The sequence below is a fragment of the Lepisma saccharinum genome, chromosome 8 (genome assembly GCF_977018435.1).
Source record: "Lepisma saccharinum chromosome 8, izLepSacc3.1, whole genome shotgun sequence".
In the NCBI taxonomy this organism is placed as follows: Eukaryota; Metazoa; Arthropoda; class Insecta; order Zygentoma; family Lepismatidae; genus Lepisma; species Lepisma saccharinum.
The window spans coordinates 47,162,643-47,183,575 of NC_139236.1; the positions used below are offsets into that span (position 1 = coordinate 47,162,643).

Below are 20,933 nucleotides of genomic sequence, written 5' to 3' on the forward strand. Positions count from 1 at the left end.
TCATAGGAGTAATAAGCGACATGCGACAGCAACAAGTGTCGCTTTGAAATGAACCCATAGTAATAAATGCAATATTCCGAACGGAAGCGACTAGACCGGCAAGCGGCACCTGTTACTTTGTCGCTTGCGTGTCGTTCGGACTAGGCAGTTTTTTAATAGCTTGCATTGTGTCGCCTATGTCTGTTGGTAGTGAATCCACAGTGAAAGCTTGCTTATAGACTAAGGGAGAATTCACATCGAAGCGACATGCGACCCGTAACACGTGTCGCTTCAGGGTTTCACCAATCGAACGCAGGTTTGTGCTGCCTGCCATGCTCCTACGCTGTGAAACGTTGCTGTTGATTGGCTCGTTCGAAAGCAACTTGTGTCGCGTGTCGCTTGTCGCTCCGGTCTGAAATCTCCCTAAAGGAGCGTGTCGCTCGTTGCTTTGATGTGGAAACCCCGTGTCGCTTGTCGCTTCAACCTGTAAGCTATCTGGTGGAAATTTCACACTGAAGCGACAAGCGACACGTATAATTCACACTCAAGCGACAAGCGACACAATCCTCTTCAGTCTGAAGGAAAACATTCACCCCGCATCCGTGAACAACGGACCGAGGCTACAAGAGACACGTGCAGCTTTTCGTGTGTCTTCTGTTCGAAAGGTTGCATTGACTACTGAAAGTTCGCTTCCAAGCGACTCGTGTCGCCTGTAACTTTGGTGTGAAGAAATCTTCGTCACAGGAAACTCTTCGAACCGAAGCTGCACGTCTCGCTTGTCGCTTGCTTGTTGTTGTGCTTAGGTCGTTTTCTGGATACCGTATAGAGAGTATAGTCGCGAGGATTGTTATCCGCGCATGCGCGATGAATGCTTGCTTATAAACTGAAGTGTTCCTGTCGTTCGTTGCTTCAGTGAGATACTTCCGTGTCGCTTGTCACATTGAACAAGTCACAGGAAAGAAGAGACAAGCAACATGTTTCGCTTGGATACGAACTCTCAGTAAACGTAACCTTCCGAACCGAAGCCCCACATGTCTCTTGTCGCTTGCGTGTCGCTCAAATTGGGTCGTTTTCTTAATATCGAGCGTAGAATCGCCTCGATCTGTTGGTACTGCTCGTGCGGTGAATACTTTTATCATAGACGGAACGGAAGGGGATCCTGTCGCTTGTAACTTCAGTGTAAACCCCCGTGTGGCTTGTCGCCTGTCGCGTGTTCCTTCTGTCTGAAAGCTCCCTGCGTGTACGATGGATAAAGAGTGGATGGGAGCTAGAAAAGCAAGGCAGATTCTATACATTATCTAGCTATTGATAATCAACAAACTTTATTTGATATACTCATGTTCTTATGATTAAGAGCTACAGGGCATTACAGGTTTAACCAATTTTCGAGAATAATATTTGTGATGTCTCCCAGTTATAACTTATGTTGGCATAATATCCTGGATTACTTTCACGAGACGACACGGGATAGACCAAAGTCTGGTCTCATCTCGTCTCGTCTCGTGGGCAACACTACATTTCTGAGAGTCGGTTGCCGACACATACGACACGTGTCGCCTGTCGCTTCGATCTGAATGGTCCCATTGACTGAACGGGTTCCCGTCTTTTGTCGCCTGTTGAGTGCCGTTTATCGCCTGATGTTTCGGTGTTGACATTCTCCTGAACGTAAGAATTAATATATTAAAGCCCAACGGCAAGGTAGCTGAGGCGGGCTAAATATAGTATGTTTATAAACAAGGAACACTAAATTTGATGTAATTGGGCCTTGCCTAGCAGCCATGGGTCGAAAATAAAAAAAGTTAGACTTTTTACACTACGCCTAATGTTTTCTTTTTCTGGTTGCGAATAGTAATTCAACAGCGGAAGTAGGAATCTGATAGAAACTTCTCAAAATTGAAAAGATAATGTATTAAGTGCGTAAGCGCATGATATTTTTTATTATTATACACTATGACACTGTACCCTATCCGATATTATAATATTAACGCATGTTTTCTTTCCCTCCAATTTTCGTCCTTTATTTCTTCGGTTACAACAATTTTAAAATTATAGTTCCTGTAAATAAGAAAGCGGTAGAGATTGCAAGACATGAAACAGAGTATACAATATTTTTGGTAATAACTTTTCTCGATAAATGTGCATGTATAAAATAGAAAACCATATTTAGTAGCCATGACGGAAAAGTATGATATCACGTTAAAAAAAGAGTTAGTTATGAAATAACAACTATAAAAATAAAAATACAGTCGCGTATTTTTATTTACCAGATTCACAAGAATAAAGAACTTAAATTGTGAAAAATTTAGGCTTTTTTTAGTTCCAATGTCTGTTCTGTTGACAATTGTCTCAATAAAAGTCTTAGTGTCACAGCACTGATTAATCGTCTATCATGATCTGACATAATTTCTAAAGTTAAGATGAAATTAAACTTGCAATTTAGTGTAATAGAAGCACGCTATTCCCTATGTATTTAAATGGGAGAACAATTGGCCATCAAAAGCGTAGGGATTGAACAGGGGTGCTGCCAGCATATTTTCGTTTCGCACTTAGGTCTAATGCGACCTAATGCGTCATTAATGAGCAATTGCACATTCTAATATCTACCCGTTAGCATGCATGGTTGATTGATTAAAGTCCACATTATGCATAGGTGACCGCAGGGGGGGGGAAGCATTTGCCTCCCCTGAGATATTTGGAAAGAATTAACGTAATTCGAATAGTGAAATCGTATAGATATTTTATCCGCGATCCCATTCCCGACTTTTCGGAATCCCGCACATTCCTCAAATGATGTAAATGCTGTGTACGGGATCCCGAAAGGTTGTGACCCGGATATTGGGGGAAAAAATTTCCGTTCCGATCCCGAATTCGGGATATAATTTCCCGACTTTTCGTTATCTTAAGCAGTCGAGAAATGCCGAATGGTCGTTTTAAAATTAAGTGTGTGAAAAATATCGGAAATTGTTAGTTTTTATTCCAGAAATGCAAAAACAATGACTTAAGGTAAAAATGACGTGTACAATTCGAGATTTATAGAAGTTCGGAAAATGTCTACCACTTCCTTTCCGGAAAATTTCCCGACTCAGTCCGGAAATGGCGAATTTTTCACAACCCGAATGCAGGGAATATCGGGATTTCAAAAATTCCCGTCCCGACCCAAAAAAATCTTACCCTCACCCCTAATGACAGCGAAGATGCCAAAAAGAAGAGAACTGGCAACGTTGGAGATCTTCCACCTCGCAAAAATCTGCAACAAGAAATACCCACGATACCGGTAGATATTGGAATGTGCAATTGCTCATTAATATACGTACTGCCACCTACACACCCCTAACGCCAGCGTAAGACGCTGCAAATAGAACTGGCAAAGTTGTAGATCTTCCGCCTCGCGAAATGCATGGATCCCGCGCATGCGCATTAATACAACCCAATTGTACATGATTACCCCGGTTTTTACTCATAAAAACTGGCGAAACAACTTCGCCATGGCAAGTTGTTACTTACACTGACCATATTTTGGGATTAAATGTCTCAGCTACATGTGTTTTCCGCATGTTTGAACCAATTTTATATTACATACATGGTCAAAATCTGTCGTTTAAAAGAAAACACAAAGTAATTCTCGACGGAGTACAGTGAGACAACGGACCCCATAATGTAAAAAGGTGCAATATACGATAGAAACCAACACGGTACACATTGCACTGCTACGCCAGTAATTAGCTTACAATCAAAAGGTAAATTGTTATAAAAATTACATTAACTGTTGGGAAAATGCCTGGCCCAGATCATCTAACCCGAGGATCGAACACAGGTCGAACGTATGGTAGTCAAGATGCTATATTGACTGAGCTATTGTGCCTGTGTTAACGTAAAACACGCTTACACAACTTGTAATGTATTGTAGCTATTTTATATTCAGCATGATCAGATATTCCATATTTTCTACGTGCATAAGAATTACAAATTAAGATACGAGACAAAACCACCTCAAAATTTTGCATTAAACTTCTATGCCTGTATTTATATATTTCTATGATTTACATTTCCTATTTAACATATTTAACATCAATAATGTTACACTTACCAGCAAATGTACGTATTAGTGTTTCAAATGTCCACGACTTTAAGGTACTCGAAGCGTACGGGCTCGCAGATCCGCCATGTTTGCTCTTGTCACACTTGCCAGTACGAGTATCACGTTGTTTTTGTTCACGGAACAAAATATTTCTTTCGATGTAATGGACAATGTTTCAATGGACAAAACCAACTTCAAACTCATATGTTTGTTAAGAGAACTCAACCAAATGGTTTATGTGAACAGTCACTCTGTAGGTTGTAACGTTTTCATATCCGATATCACAAACGCTACATAATTGGAAAATTTCACGTAAAATATTAGTTTCATTTTCCGCTATCAGAGGTCGTTAGCCCTCGATAGCTCATTGACCAGTGCTGCCTCTTGCGGCAGACTTGGTACAAGCGCAGAGGTCGTAAAACACCTCGGCAGTGCTTCTACGACTTTTCCAATTATGTAGCGTTTGTGATATCGGATATGAAAACGTTACAAATTCCCCCAGACTCCCAAAAAAAAATCACACTCCAAAATCCAAAAAGAAACAAACATATATACACTAAATAACCTGAACAACATATAAAAACTGTTGCAATTAATACCAAGTTCTTTCAGGAAGGATCTAATCCCACTTAATTGATCCACACTCAAAATTCACAGGCCTAAAATTTTTTTAGGTTACCAATTTTGAAAATAGTCACTCAAAGGTTCATAATGATGCATATAAGCATATTAAACATGATAAGACGCATGTCGACGACAAAAGGCACCTTACACCGTGTTCGCCTCCCGGTCGAACACCTAGATGTAACACTCTTCACGACAAAATTGTGTAGTAACAGCACACATTGCCTCTTTTGCCGTAGCCAAGGTAATCCGTACACTTGAAGATGGAAGGAAAAGCTCGTAACCATGACGATGTAGAAGGTTGGCGGTTCCATTAATAGGTTCAGGTAGCACACACGTATCCTCGTAGAGCAAAAAACATAGAAAGAAAAAGGGAACGCAATCAAAATCGAGATAACGAATGAAAGAAGAAGGAAGAAATAGGAAAGATGAGGAGAAGGTTACTACTGGAAGGAACAAGGAGATAGCATTATTACAAACGTACGGAGAATTTGGAGTGACCATGGGTCATAGCAAAGTAACAAATTTCATTCAAGAGAGCATGACTTTCTCTCATACATAAAATACACACAACAAAATATTAACACTCTCAATTCAATATCAAAGGTTATACAAGACATTTAGAAATATATATAGGTCAGCAATATTACTAACAAAAGGATACATACATATATATATATAGATACACTTATATCCAATAACACTTATAACGGAGATACAAAAATAAATGTAATAGAATGAGCTTAATTAAGCATAAGAGTCATTAACGTGTGGCTGGAGAGGACTGAAGTTGCTGAGCTATGTCCGAAGTTGCCAAATCCTCTATGTGGGGAACAACCTCCACGTCGCGTATAATATATGGTTTAATGTGTGACACATGAGCCTTTCTAACTATCTGCTGAGTGTCGGGATCAACCAACAAGGCCGTCACAGGACCCAGCATTTTGTAAACCTGGGCTGGACCCGACCAACGCTCTTGAAGTTTTGAAGAAATGCGTTGTAAAGCATTGCTATGAGGGAAGGTACGATAAAGTACCATATCACCTGGCTTATATGAAACCTGAGATCTAGATGGGTCATATCTACGTTGGCGAGAATGCCAAGATTTTAACAAATGTTGGTACGCCTCACCCCAACGATGAGCTCGTTCCGGTGAAGGAGGAGCAGCCAGTTCATTATCCATTTGCAATTCCCAAAAAAAATTCATGGGTCCATCTATTTCACGACCAAAAATGAGTTTAGAGGGAGTAGTATGAGTACTGTCATGTTGTGCAGTATTAAATGCAAAGGCAATGCTACCTAAATGAACATCCCATTTAGTATGATCTTGGGAATGGTAGCAAATCAAGGAAGCCTTAAGGTTTCTAATAAATCTCTCTGCCAGAGAGGGATTTGGATAGTATGCACTAGTATATATATGTCTAATATTGGATTCAAACAAGAAATTATTAAATAAATGTGAACGGAAATAGGAGGCGTTGTCAGATACCAACTCACAAGGAGCACCAAAGGACAAAAATAAGGTTCGTAGCTTATCAATAACATGATGGGACGTGGCTGATCGAAGCGGATACAATGAGACCCACTTTGAAAAGGCATCCACCACAACCAAAATGTACACATTACCTTTAGTCGAGCGAACCAAAGGACCGACTAGGTCAATATATAGACGTCTCCAGGGATGGCGAATAACCTCTGAAGAAAGAAGGCCCGGAGGCTTGCGTACAGCTATTTTAGCCCTCTGGCAAATGTCGCAAGAGCGCACGTACAGACGGATATCCGAAAGATAATTTGGCCACCAAAAGAGCGATGCAATTTTCTTTATTGTTTTATTAACGCCTAAATGGGCACCACCTACAGGAGTATCATGGTAATAGCGACAAATTAAGTGTTGCAGGGCCTTGGGAAGCACAACCAAGGAAGAGGTTGCACGAGGTGGCTGCCAAATCAAAAGGTCTTGGTACAGGCGGTAATGTTTAACCTGTAAATTGTCCTTCAATTGAGCCATGATGGGAGATAGAGCAGGATCCTGGACTTGGAGGGCTGAAATGTCTGACTTATTGAAGGGAATTATATTAAACTTTGGGGCAGCGCAGGCCAAGCTGGTAAAAGGCAGCGAAGACACCGCAAAATCTTCCGGAGAATGCATGCGAGAAAGGCAATCCGCTACCGGGTTTTTAGCTGACGAAATATGTTCCACATCATAAGAAAAACGCGAAAGGTATAACAACCAACGTCCGAACTTGCCAAATTGTTCTGGATGTTTGAGTAACCAGGACAAGGCCTGATTATCCGTTTGCAGAGTGAAATGCTTAGACGTCAAATAAGTTTCAAATTTCTTAAAACCAAAGACGATGGCGCTGCACTCTGCTTCATATATGGATTGCTTACGCTCAAGATTGGTGCGTTTCCTTGATGCAAAGGCTATGGGGCGTAAGGATCCATCTTTTTCTCTCTGATTTAAGGTAGCGCCAAGGGCCAAACTCGAAGCATCCGTTTGCAAAACAAACTCCTGAGTGAAATCAGGTAATGCTAGTACCGTATGTTCAATAAAGGCGGCTTTAAGGTTGTCAAACCGGATCTGATCTTCCGAAGTCCAAACAAAGGGAAGATCCTTCTTACGTTTATCTGTAAGAAAACATGTGCGCTCCGCAAATTGAGGTATAAAACGGGAAAAATATGAAAGTAACCCCATGACTTGAGAAACACCTTTCTGGCTCTTAGGAGGGGGAATATCCTGTATAGCGGATACCCGATCAGGATCCATAAGCATCTGACCTTTGCGAATGATATAGCCCAAATATTTTATCTCAGAAGCCATCCAAGTAGATTTTTGAGGATTTATGGTAAGACCAGCTTGCCGCAAGGCTAGAAGAACCTCTTTTAGATGTTGCAAATGGGACGGCATATCGGGTGAATATATCAGCAAATCATCGGCATATGTCATAAGAAACTTGTATTTAAATTTTCCCAGGATTTCATCCAGTGCCCTTGATAGGATTTGAGTCCCCAAGTTGATACCAAATGGAACACGAGTGTATCTATATTGTCCAAACGACGTAACAAAAGCCGTTAAGTCTTTACTTTTATCATCCAATCGTATTTGATGGAACGATTGGCATAGATCCAGGCAAGAAAATACTGCTGCCGATTGTAAATGCTGAAACATAAGATCAATACGTGGTTGTGGAAATTGATCATAGGCTATGAGGCGATTAAGATTTTTATAAGAACATACCAAACGGTGGGTACCGTTCTTCTTTGGTACAAGGAAGGCAGGGCTAGAGTAAGATGACCGGCACGGCTCTATAATTTGTTGTGCCTGTAAATCCTCAATCTGTTTTCTCAAAATTTCAGTTTGGACAGGATTTAGTTGAAACGGTTTGGATCGAAAGGGGATGTCCGACACCACAGGTATCGAAACGGGATCTAAAGTACAAGAACCCACCTTCTCTGTGACAACATCCTGAAACTGACACAACAAGGATTGTAAAGTTGAACTATGTGAGGATACGGGAAACTGTAAATCGTTATCAGATTGATAATTAACTTCTGAAGATACATTCGGGGAAGGAAGAGATACATCAAGAACGTTTACTGGAGGTGATAAAGAAAAAGCCATTTGAATGCCATCCATATGAAAAGGGAAAGACAAAAGCTTCTTTTCAAAAGAAAGGATAGCTCCTGTGTGCATCAAGAAATCAGTACCCAATATTAACGGAAAAGGAAGGGTTTCTGATACCCAAAAGCGCCACTTCCAAGATAGACGATCAAGACGTAAAGTCAAATGACTATAGGCCGATAAGGAAAATGGATGATTAGTCACATCGCGCAATTCTATAGAGTGATCAGTAAGAAGAGGGGGGGGATCTTTAAGTGTATTCAAAAAGGAAAAAGAAATTAAGGACACCGATGCGGCTGTATCGAGTAATGCAAATACAGGTTGTTGATTTGTGAGAACTCGAATTGTGGGCGTCGGATGGCCCTCAAACAAAAACGGATATTCCATATGAAGCAAGGTAGGAGAAATGTCCCGACCAGGGGCACCATCGTCATCTTGAACAAGTGTCTTTCGTTCAACCTGCGAAACCTTGTTTGACCGTAAGAAATTTTGTGGAACCAAATATATTTTGTATCTGGAACTAATCCGTTCTCTCAGTGCATTTCTCTCCTCTGCAGGTAAATTTTGTAGACTTGACTTAATTCCTGTTGTTCCCTGTGGAACATAGAACATCAACAAAGCATCTCCTCCTGGTCCTACTGACGGCAATTTTCTTCACTGCATTCTAGCTCTTTCCTTCCTCCAATACCTCAGCGTGAACAGAAGTTAAACTTAAAGAAGTTATGAACAACAGTTTCTTCACATGTCGACACAAGAAAACCGCCGAAGATTCTATGATTACAGGAATCTTGTATTAGTCCATGAGCCAGGACCTCAAATTTAGGCGATCGGTACCACTCGGGGGAACAGGTTCATATGATTGTTTTGGAAGGTCTAGATGCATGGAGCTCGAAAATGTGTGATAGCATGTCTTAACGCTTTGCTTTTTATCTAATATTATTGAATTAGTAACAATAGCTGAAAAATAATGTTTTTTCATTTTTTTTATAAATAGCATTTAAATTCATCACAATATTTGAAAAAAATAAATTTACTTTCAACAGACTTATTAAATTCAATTTTAATAACATAATAATTATAATTATTAAGTGTAATAATAATAAATCTTTATTATATTGCTTATATACTGACATAGATTAGACATAAGTTTTACTTACAATTTTCAATAATAATAGTGGCTATATCTTAAATATGCATATATGTTATAATTTAACATAAACAAAATTTTATTATTTTCATTCATCACCATCATCTTTTGAATAGGTGTCATCACTCATTGAGTTTCACATGTGGGTAGTCTCCACTTGTCAGTGCAACTGATGTTATTTAGACAGAGGACGCAGTTTGTAGTTTCTAATGTATTGGTTGGTTAATTCATTTGGTGTTTCAAGTCCACTTTATGCACAGTAAGGCTAATTGGGATTGGACATACAGTTTAAAGTGGGGTCGGAACCACTATATTCCCCCACCGGGTATCGAACATGGGACCCCTTGATTACAAGGCGATGACGCTGCCACTGCACCATCAGGGGGGCAGTTTGTATTGGAGTTGCAAGCTAGTAGATCCAACACATTTTGAGATGCTGGCTGCCACTCTATCCAATCCACTACCAGCTGCTCTGCTCCATCGTGTTTTTTCAATGTCCACCTTCTCCCACGTGGACTACATGTACATGGAACATTCGGAAGACATCTCTTGCTTATAGCGGCTTTATAATCGCACGTTCAGCCTGCTCCTTGAGACAGTTCCTGCAAGGTGCAAGTTGATAAATGTCTATCTCACCCTTCTTTGCCATGTCATTCACATAATGTACGGAAGATTTTGGAGCATACAATAAGCACGAGAACTACTTCTTCATTGAGATCTCTTTGATCTCCGAGGCTGCGAACATATTTTCTGTGTTTGTCTGTTGGCAGGAAAGATAATCACTGCACTTACCTTCCTTTTCCTGCAAATGAATATAGAGACTTATCATATCTCAACAAACATTTTTAATAAGAATTGAAGCTATTTTCCTAATGCCAAGGACCATCATGGGTATTTTGGCAATACCTACATTTCAGAAACAATTTAACAATGATTCTTTCATGGAATCTCAAACACATAATACACACATCTGTGTCATCTGAGCCTTTCATTAGCAGTTGCAGTATTCACCAACAAATTACCATATCTTTTTCATGTTTACTGTTGAGATTGAGCACTTTGGGGCTCTTTTCAGATGTGATCTTGCATAATTTATATCCACAGTTCCCGAAGTGTTTTATTCAAAAGATTTACAAAATGCTCTGGTTTCCTACATTTGTTAACAAGAAATGCAATTAGAGTTATTTTTTTCGTTACGTGACTTAGGAATTTCCTTCACTTTCTGACAATCTGGGAAGATGAGATGGTCTGTGACTCATGCCCGAGTTCTTCCCACGTGTTTGTTCTTTCGATGTACTTTTAGACGTCTCGTTGTACGTATCAGACAGACATCGATTCTTGGACTCCCATTTCCCTCCGCAATGCAATGGACAAAGCTCATGAAATTCACCAAAGTTTGACTCTTCTTCTTCTACTCTCTGAATAAGAGCCATAGCATCAATCGCCGTGGCTGAATTTCCAGATATTTCCTCAGGCGGGATAACATTTTTCTGCAAGTATTGCCATCACTTTCTGCCAATATGGGAAGATGATATATGCTCTGTGACTGCTGTCCGAGTTCTTCCCACGTGCTTGTTCTTTCGGTGTCCTTTTAGACGTCTCATTGTACGTATCAAACAGACATCGATTGTTGGACTCCCATTTCCCTCCGCAAAGCAATGCACAAGGCAGATAGACCTCACCAAAGTTTGACTCCTCTTCTATTACTCTCTGAATAAGAGCCATATACCATCAATCGGCGTGGCTGAATTTCCAGATATTTCCTCACGGGGGATAACATTTTTCTGCAAGTATGTCTCTAAATCCCTGATAATGGTTCTAGAAGAAAGCCCATTTGAAGATTCCGATTCTGTGCTGTCACAATAATTCGACCAAATAGTGTCTTGTCTGATAATTGACCTGCCATAACTATCCACCGCCTTCGTCTTGGATCAAGAAAGGAACAGAGACAACTAGACGAAAACCATGCACAGCCGATGTTTATGCAACTGAAAGAACATTCAGAGAAGAGATACAGTAGAGTATGGATGAATACAGGTAACAGAAAGACCCTACCGTCGCTTGAACCAATGCTCACATGATGTGAGTCACTATAGAGCATTGTGTGTTTCAATAGAACAGCACAGAAACGGACAGTGTCACAGCAGTAACTCTGGAAGAGTTGAGGGAGGTGACATCCTACCTAGAATGCGTCTGCCAAGTACATCCCAAACATTCTCTTTGGGATGTAAATCCATAAATCACGCTGGCCACTCCATGCTCTATATTCCCTCGTCCTCGGGCACGTTATGCACTAACAGAACGCTGTTAGGATGAGCATTATTGCCGATGAAAAGGAAACGTTCACCTATTGCATCTGCGCACGTCGTGGCAAGAGGTCTGAGGTTCTCGTTCATATATCTATGGGCCGTCAAACTACAATTTTTGACAACGTGGAGGTCCGCACGTCCCACAATTTTGATTCCAGCCCACACAATCAGTTCACCACCTCCATTTTAGAATGTTTCTTGCACAAAAGCAGGGTTATATCGTGCTCCACATTCCCTCCAGATAAGGTATCACAGAACATACATGTAATTACACAAAGAAAACAAAATCACAAAAAAATTCAGACAAAAACAATAACTGCATTATAACTGTAACTTTTTACAGTGAAAATAAAACATTCTTGATGTACTACATAATTGTAACTTAATATATTTTTATGTTCTTTGTAGTTGAATTGTGGCTATTTTTTATGATAGCTTGCAAAGTATTAGCTGATATTTATATGTACAGTTTAATTATAATGACATTATTTAGGGTTTAAAGTTAATAGTATTTTGAATGTTTTTCTAAACAAAAGGTTTGCTATTTTTGTCTATAAAATTATTGAATTTATAATCAAGAGAAATTTAAGTGTTTTTACATTATGTGTTGTGTAAGCTTCACCCCACCAGTACATATATTTTGTTTCCTATCTTTTCCTATCCTAGAGCCTAATAAACACCATTAAATGATTACAAAATTAATGTACTTTCACCAAAAGTAATTCTGATATCTACAATATCCTTATGTACATTATTCTTTAAATTATTTCCTTAAAGTGATTTAAATCAGTGATATATATATATATTTAATCAACTGAAAGGCATCAGTGACCGACCACCTTCACTCTCCGCCAATATATGAAAAGAACAAGAGACAAGATAATTATGAAATAATACAAACCAATTATTCAGCAAATACCGGCCGACAGTCGACCCCGGATACAGAATGGTGCAGCGTTGCGTACATTATTTTATTAAGACACAATAAGTCAAAATCTCAAAAATCCCTATACTTACAAAAAACCGTCTAGAAAGTGTTGATGTTCGTGACAACTACTACGCATGTGTTTGTCATTGTTTGACGGTGGTTAAATATAATGACGTGAATGTTCATCCAACTAGCCGGAACGAATCTTCATACGTAATCCGTGATACTTAAGTTCTCACGCTGTGTGTTACCGACCCTCCTTTAATTGCTGAATGTCCTCTAAGTAAGCTTGGACGTCCAACGTGTCCATTTTAGACACGTTTTAACTCCCGACCCTCTCTCACTTCTTTGTATTATACCTCTAGGGGAAGCACGACAAGCAGACAGACGTTTAATAGTTAAAGACAGGTAGGTACACTATTACCATTAACATGTTTTTCGTTTCTTTAAGAAAACTATAGCCTATAACCAAAATCATATCTTCTATATAATTTTACATTTCGTCCATATTACTAACACTGTCGATATCAACTTGGAATATATATATATATATATATATATATATATATATATATATATATATATATATATATATATAAATGGATGTATGTGTGTATCTGTGTGTGTTGAGTGTTTGTTCCAACATAACTCTCGAACGCCTGGAGCGATTTCAACCAAACACGGTACACATATAACTTGAAATCTCGAAATAAATACTGTGGGGTTAAGAAACCCCTGGCACCCCTCGGGGTGGGGGGTGAGAAGGAGTGATATGTAAAAATAATCGAAAACGACAGGTATTAGTGTGGAATCCATAGTATTCGGGGTCGCTAAGATGAATAGTGACACTCCCTATGCCGTTCAACTCTACGTTCATCACCTGTCGGGATTGAGGAGGTGAAAAATAAAATGTCAAAAATGACGTAGAATACTGTCGAATCCATAGTTTTCGGAGTCTCTAAACTAATTGGTGACATTCACGATGACCACATATGACTTACAATCTGGAAATAAATACTGTGGCGGTAAGACACCCCTGTCCCCCTAGGGATGGGGGTGGGAAAGGGGTGACATGTAAAATTAATCGAAAACGACCGATATTAGTGTGGAATCCATAGCTGCCGGGATCTCTAAGATGAATAGTGACACTCCCAATGCTGTTCAACTCCAGGACAACCCTGGCACTCCTAGGGCTGCGAGTGGGAAGGGAGTGACATGTAAAACGACCGATATTAGTGTATAATCCATAGTTTTCGAGGTCGCTAAGATGAATAGTGACTCTCCCAATGCCGTTAAACTCCTAGACAGCCCTCACACATCTAGGGATAAGTGTGGGAAGGGGGTAACATGTAAAAATAATCGAAACCGACCGATATTAATGTGGAACCCATAGTTGTCGGGGTTGCTAAGATGAATAGTGACACTCCGAATGCCGTTCTACTCTAAGACACCCCTGGCACCCCTAGGGTGGTGGGTGGGAAGGGGGTGACATGTGAAACAACCGATATTAGTGTGGAATGCATAGTTTTCGGGGCCGTTGCCCCGAAAACTATGCCGTTCAACTTCAAGTTCATTTTACACTATACTTAGAATTCATTATATTCCTGTCTAATAAAATATTGGGATAAATAAATACCCGGGCAACGCCGGGAAATCAGCTAGTACTATTATAAATGTTAAGCTCTTAGAAGAGAGAATTAGATATATCCATGTTAGAAAAGATGATTTGTAACTAATGTAAATACTATAAGCTAGAAGATGTAGTATGTGAACGTCAATATGATCTGCCCTTTGAAAGTGTACTGGGAAAATTTTTAGTAATATTTTTTTTGGTTCTCAGAGAAGAATTTGATCTACCATTTCGTTTTTACAAGTCTCTTTTGGACAATTTTGCTTAATCTCGACGATGATAATGAATGATGATGGTTAGATGTATTGATTCACAATTTGTGATTTGAACACGGGAATTACGGTGGGAAATTGAGAGACCAACGAACCTCATCTTAGAAGAGAAAATCTGCATAATTGTTGGAAAATTGGCCTACATGTATAATATGTTACCACAATGATGTTCAATAATGGAAAAATTCAGCGGTCATAATGGGGAAAGTTAGAAATATAAACTGGAAGATGGAGTGTGGTAACTGGTACATCAAGCAATTGATATTTTAATGTGCAACCAAAAATCTTGACTATCTCAACAGGATGACAATAGAAAACCAAGTTTCTTTTCTAAAACTAGTGTTTTTTACAAATCTTTTCCTATTGCCTTATACACATCTATATAAATTCATAACGAACGAAGAACTTGCCTTCAGGTGAGATATAAAACTTCCTACTTTTATTTGCTTGAATGCTTATGGTTTGAAGACGAGCGAAGAGGTGCTCTATTAAAATGTAATGTTAGAACAGATAATGGGGAAAGGGGGGAATGGATGTAATGCCTAATTACAGTGGCGGCGATTGGATTTCAAAACAGGGGGAAATGTGCCAAAAGTAGAGGGCAAAGACGGGGACAGTTTATTTCCATTTGTAGATAAGTTTTAGCATAGTACGGGGGGAAAAGTGGGGCGCATCTGCCCCCCTCGCCCCCCTAATCGCCGCCACTTCCTAATTATAATTATTGGTGGAGGCACAAGTGGTTCGGATCCCACTTTAAACTGTAGGTCCAGTCCCGATTAGCCTTACTGTGCATAAAGTGGACTTAAAACACCAAATCAACATAATTATAATTATTGCATGCAGCAGTTTAGGTGTAGGGAAATTCACCCTAAGGAGGACATTACAAAACGAAGCAAGGATTTTCGAGATCACGCGACAACAGTCATGTTATTGTGACGTTTCTTACAATTCAGGGTGAATTCAGTTACGTTTTTAAACAACTTTCCCTGTTTCTAATATGTCAGAAAGAAGGTTATTTCATAAAGTGCGCAGATTTTAAATCGCTTGTCATCTTTTTGTTTAAAAGGTTGGCAACACTGTTCTTGTAATTTTCGTTATGTCTTATCATTTCAATTATAAATTGAGCATTTTTTTTTCAGATGTTTAATTTCAATTTCAATTTCAATTTCAATTTTCCTTTATTAAAGGGCGAGGTTCAGCCTGCGGCTGTTCTACCACCTGGAGCGGTTCACTATTGAGCAACGTGTCGTTACTTTGAAAACACATTACAAAAACGGGAAGTGGCCTACTCTGGATGAACTGCAAACCGTGAATATGTGATTTCTCGTTGTTGTCGGGGTGCCAGGAATAAACATCCGTTAAGCATAGCTACAGTTGACGAACTGTCTCTGCATAGCACTCCCCGTTTCTGTAATGCTCGATAGTGAACCGCTCCATGGAAACTCAACGGAACATCTGAAGAAAAAAATACAATTGTTCGATGAATAATCGGAATGATAAGAGATAATGAAAATTATAACAGTGTTGCCAACTTTCAAACAAAAAGATGACAAGCGATTTGAAACCTGCGCACTTTATGAAACACCCTTTAGATATATTCATATATATCTAACGTTTCGGAGCAGGTTAATGTGTGAATGCTTTAGCCATGTATTGTACAAGTATTATGCTAAACTAAGGCGTTTGAGGTAAAAGCAGTACAAACGACAAGCTTCCAGTACAAATGTGTGAAGGACTACTAGCATGGCGGTGTTAGCATCAAAATTTTACCTGGGGATTACATGCTGAATACAGGAAAAAAACTTTACACACCAAATCTGCATTACTCATAGAGTCGGCTTTTCCGGAAGAGATCGATCTGACTCGTCGCCAATGAAATAATACGCCATATTAAAATTTTTACACTGACGTATTTATAGTTCAATGCACTGAGAACAAGGAGAACGGTTTGGGTTTGAAGTGAAGCTAAAGTTGTGAACATTTCAATAAATGTATTATATTTAATAAAGTGTAATACTTTATTTTTACTAAATTCTTCGTTTTCTAAATCTAATGGGTGAAATCATAAATATTCATTGATTTTACTCGAAACTTAGGAGTACAACGTTGTATAATCGAAAAACGTAACCAATAAATTATGGAAAATAATATACGTATCTATAAGTTTTAATTTAAGGTATGAAACATGACATTTCGTTATAAATAAATGGAACTATAATTGTTTCATTCGTTGACGTAGTGCCCCACATATAGTCGATATTGGGCATTTTTTAGAGGTGATGTGATAATCACCAAACTCTGGTCGCCTTTACCTCCTAGTGTTACTTCTAAGTAGTATTTGAGGCTGGGTGAACCTCAGATCCGCTTCATGCAGGGACAAGGCTGGTACAATTCCGTCCCGGCTCTCCCAAGTGGCCGATATGGATTAGACCACCACGGATATAGTACTACATTTCTCTAGATCATAATACGTAATGTAGAAGCAGTGCAATATAGTAAAATGCCAAAATTAATGGAAGGGACATTGGAAACATATTGCCATTTTTAAATATTGTAGTTGATATATAATATTATAGCTAATATAATGTTTATTTCTAGAAATAAGGTAACGAAAGGCTCTAATAAATCATTAATTTACATAACTACGTGGATAATGTTAAGTAATTTTCATGAAATTATGATAAATGTTAAATATAAGTACTGTTTAATTGCGTGTGATACATGAAACTATTTTCGAAAAGCGATTTAGTGCCAGTCATTATGGAGAATCTGATTTATATCATGATGTGGTAAACACAATGATACATCCATGCTGAGACGAGAGCTCGAACATGGAACCTCTGGCTTTACAAGCATTACGTTGACCACAATCAGGGGTGCTCACAGGGGGATTATGGTGCAGGTTGCGCCATCGAGATTTTTGGTGGGGATTTTTTCCCTTCAAATAATATAAAATTCAACATTTATATCTTTTCCAAATTATATGTAAAGATTTTACACTTTAAATGAACCATATTTAATCCATTAGATGAAAAAAGAAAGTGTTTAAGAGTATTATCGAAGGTTGTCGTGGGGGGAGGAGATATCCAACTTTTACATATTAGACCTTAATTGACATGTAGGTTCTGGGGGGACAGTATCCAACTTAGCTCTTAGATTACGGCGGGTATTTTAGTTAGCGGGGGATCAGCATTAAATTGAAGAGATATCAAAATATTGTGTATTGCTATTATCTTAGACTGTTGCGGAAATTCTGGTGTGGAGACTGAGAATTAATTTTTTGGAGGAGACAATATCAACAGTAAGTCTAAAATTGATTCAGTATTAAATGTAAAGGGGGAGATTGAAAGCTCTTGATAAATTGTTAAATCTTAGATTGTCAAGGGATTTCTGTAGTAAAGAGAGCTCGAACATTAAATTTTAGAGACTGTATTTAGCGATATGCTATACACACGTTTTCGACCACGAACGTGCCAAAGGAGAACCTGGAAAAGACTAAGAAAGTATTGACACCGTATTAAATTAATATTCTTGAAAGCCTGGAAAGAAATGGATGTAAAAATTTTCTTGCAGTGATATGTTGATAGGATGCGTGTTTGGCGCTTTAATGAGGTGAATGTGAAGTTTTATACTATAGCTGCATTACAAGACAAGCGATATTCTCAATTATGATGAACGATTTTAGGGGTGGTCTTGAGTGATAAGCCCCCTGTTTAGGGAGGAGGGGCAGATCAAGCTAGGGAAAAAGTTGCTTACGGAAGACACGCTGTCGTAATTAAATACTTTGTAGAGAGGGTGGTTTTGGTGGCTGGAGGGCACGAATGATATGATTTTGGGGGGATTCGCCATTGACCTTGGGAGGGATGGGCACCCCTGACCACCATACTATTTTATATGTACAATTTAGAACAACTTCAGGTGATTTTAGCCAGGGGGCGTATGTGAGCGAGTTTCCAAATGCTTGGGAATGTGCCAGTGTACAGGGATGTGTTGAAAATATCTGCAATTGCGGGTGAGATGTGGGTAGCGATATACTTTAACATGTTAATAGAAATTTCGTCTGCTCCGGTTGCATTGGATTTGATTTTATTAATTGTAGTTTGGACCTTTTCATGCGTTATAAAAGAGAAATCGAAACTATTGTTGTTGTTGCTTTTATGAACACTTATGGAGTCGATTGTACGTTTCTTAATTTCAGGATTTATACCTGATACGTTTTGGAAGTGGCCATTTAGTTCTTCTGTGGAGATGCCAACAATTTCATTACTATCATATTTTTTCCCAACGCCGAACATTTTAAGTTTATTCCACAGCTATTTCGGCTGCGATCTGTAGTTTAATAGTTGTCCCGCAAAGCAAAACTTTCTCTTTCGTATATCAGTGTAATTTCTTGATTTTTCTCCAATAATTGCAAATAAATATTCTTAAAACTTTTATACATGATAATTGGATTGAGTTGGTGTTTTAAGTCCACTTTATGCACAGTAAGGCTAATCGGGACTGGACCTACAGTTTAAAGTGGGATCCGAACCACTATGTGCCTCCACCGGGAAATACACGATAATTAAATGAGAATATTTAGCATACCCTAGTTGCATGCCTAAATGTATTAAGAGTGCAGGTACCCCATAAGTTTGTCCCTGGAATTCACCATACATGATGACTTCAAATCATGTTACATATTTTCATGAGATCTATTCAAGGGAAATATATGTATGTATGTCCAATTGGAATTTCAGGAATCTCGTTTCCGACATGGAAGAGTATTGCTTCTAAAAGCAGAAGAGTAAATGGACATTTTCCACTCTTCATGCTTGTAACTGATTCCGACAGTCTCTTCGTTCATTCATGTTACAAGGGTGAAGAAGGAAGTTAACTTTTTCTACTTATACCAGTTGTTTGAGATACAATTTAATCGAATTCGATCTTTGTAATTGTGAGGCTAGAATCTCAGTTATGGAGGAGAAGGGCAATCACATTTGTGGCCAGTGTGCTCTCTCCAATTCATAGGCACTGTAAAGGGCATTCAATGTCCTTTCACACGAAGCTAATTTCTTGGCTGGCATAAATACACACAACATGCAGTACCTACGTGTTATCTTGGATCCTGTTTAAGAATAGTAGGTTTTACCTAATGCAGGGGTTCACAAACTTCTTCGTTTCAAGGCGCCCTCAGCATTTCAAGATTTTTTCCGCGGCGCCCAACTCAGAATGTTGACCTATCTAACACTTGGAACACTCAGTTAGTGTGGTAAGGTTGCTTGCCTTAAGTTAAAAAAATGAATACATGTTTCAAAGTCAGAAATATTCTACGCATAAAAAGTACTAAATAAGCACATACATTGGAATAAGTGTCATTTTAGTGAAAATATTAGAACATTTCGTGGCGCCCCTGTAAGCCATCCACGGCGCCCCAGGGCACCGCGGCGCACACTTTTGGAACGACTGACCTAATGAATGGTATTTTGTGAAGAAATTTGCACTTCCTTACACATGTAGAACTGAAGACACAACACACAACCTCGCGGTATGTCTATCTGTTCAGCCAAATATTAGAACTACTCAAACTGTCGCTTCCGCAAGGATGTAACCACTACAGATGTACAATCCATATTTAAGTTCAATGAAAATTGTACTTCCAGTATTCAAAACACAATTAAGGTTTAGAACGGAAAATGTCTGACTGTATGAAATTTCATAGTGTGTTGCAAGCAAACCAAAAATATTTTCTAACTTGGTGCAATTTTCCCGTTATATTTAACCACTCATTTTCATTTCCATACTTACTATCAGCAAAACAAAACAGATAAAAATTTACTACCTTCAATCAATTTACATTTTTACTGTACCAAATGAATTCCTTTAAATGTAATTAAAGATATGATTTAATAATTTAGTAACTGACATATTTCATGACAATATATGTAGATATATATGACAAGAACATTTTCTTCCAACTAATCGGGAATGATTTTGCACCCTGGTCATATCTAACACTCCAACAGCATTTCGATTCTCCCCCACCTTAAGAAAACCTTTGGCATGGGCCTGCTATGGTCATGGGGTCACAACATACAAAGAGTGAAAATTGCAAATCTTATGGACGTTGAGATGTTACACACAGACTAATTTGCACTAATGTTACTCAAATGCCGACACTGGTCGGTTAGCAATTAAAAAAGAATTCCTTTCTCACGAATTAGCCACATGAGAGTTTTAAATGTTTTTTTTTCCTCTTTGTTCTGTCGAAACGTATTATCTGTCATCAAGAAGGAACGCATCTCTTACGCAATATATGAAATTTCCCACCCACTACATGTGTAATAACATACATTGTACTTTCG

General features: G+C 38.7%; 1 protein-coding gene across 1 annotated transcript in view; it reads left to right on the forward strand.

Moving 5' to 3' along the window:
- Window positions 1–12,984: 12,984 nt before the first annotated feature.
- The window catches only part of LOC145991454 (methyl farnesoate epoxidase-like), a 49,643-nt gene continuing 41,694 nt past the window's right edge, over window positions 12,985–20,933 (forward strand). Inside the window, exon 1 of the mRNA XM_083127458.1 lies at window positions 12,985–13,095. The gene's annotated coding sequence lies outside the window, so the exon portion shown is untranslated. The remainder of the gene's footprint in view (window positions 13,096–20,933) is intronic.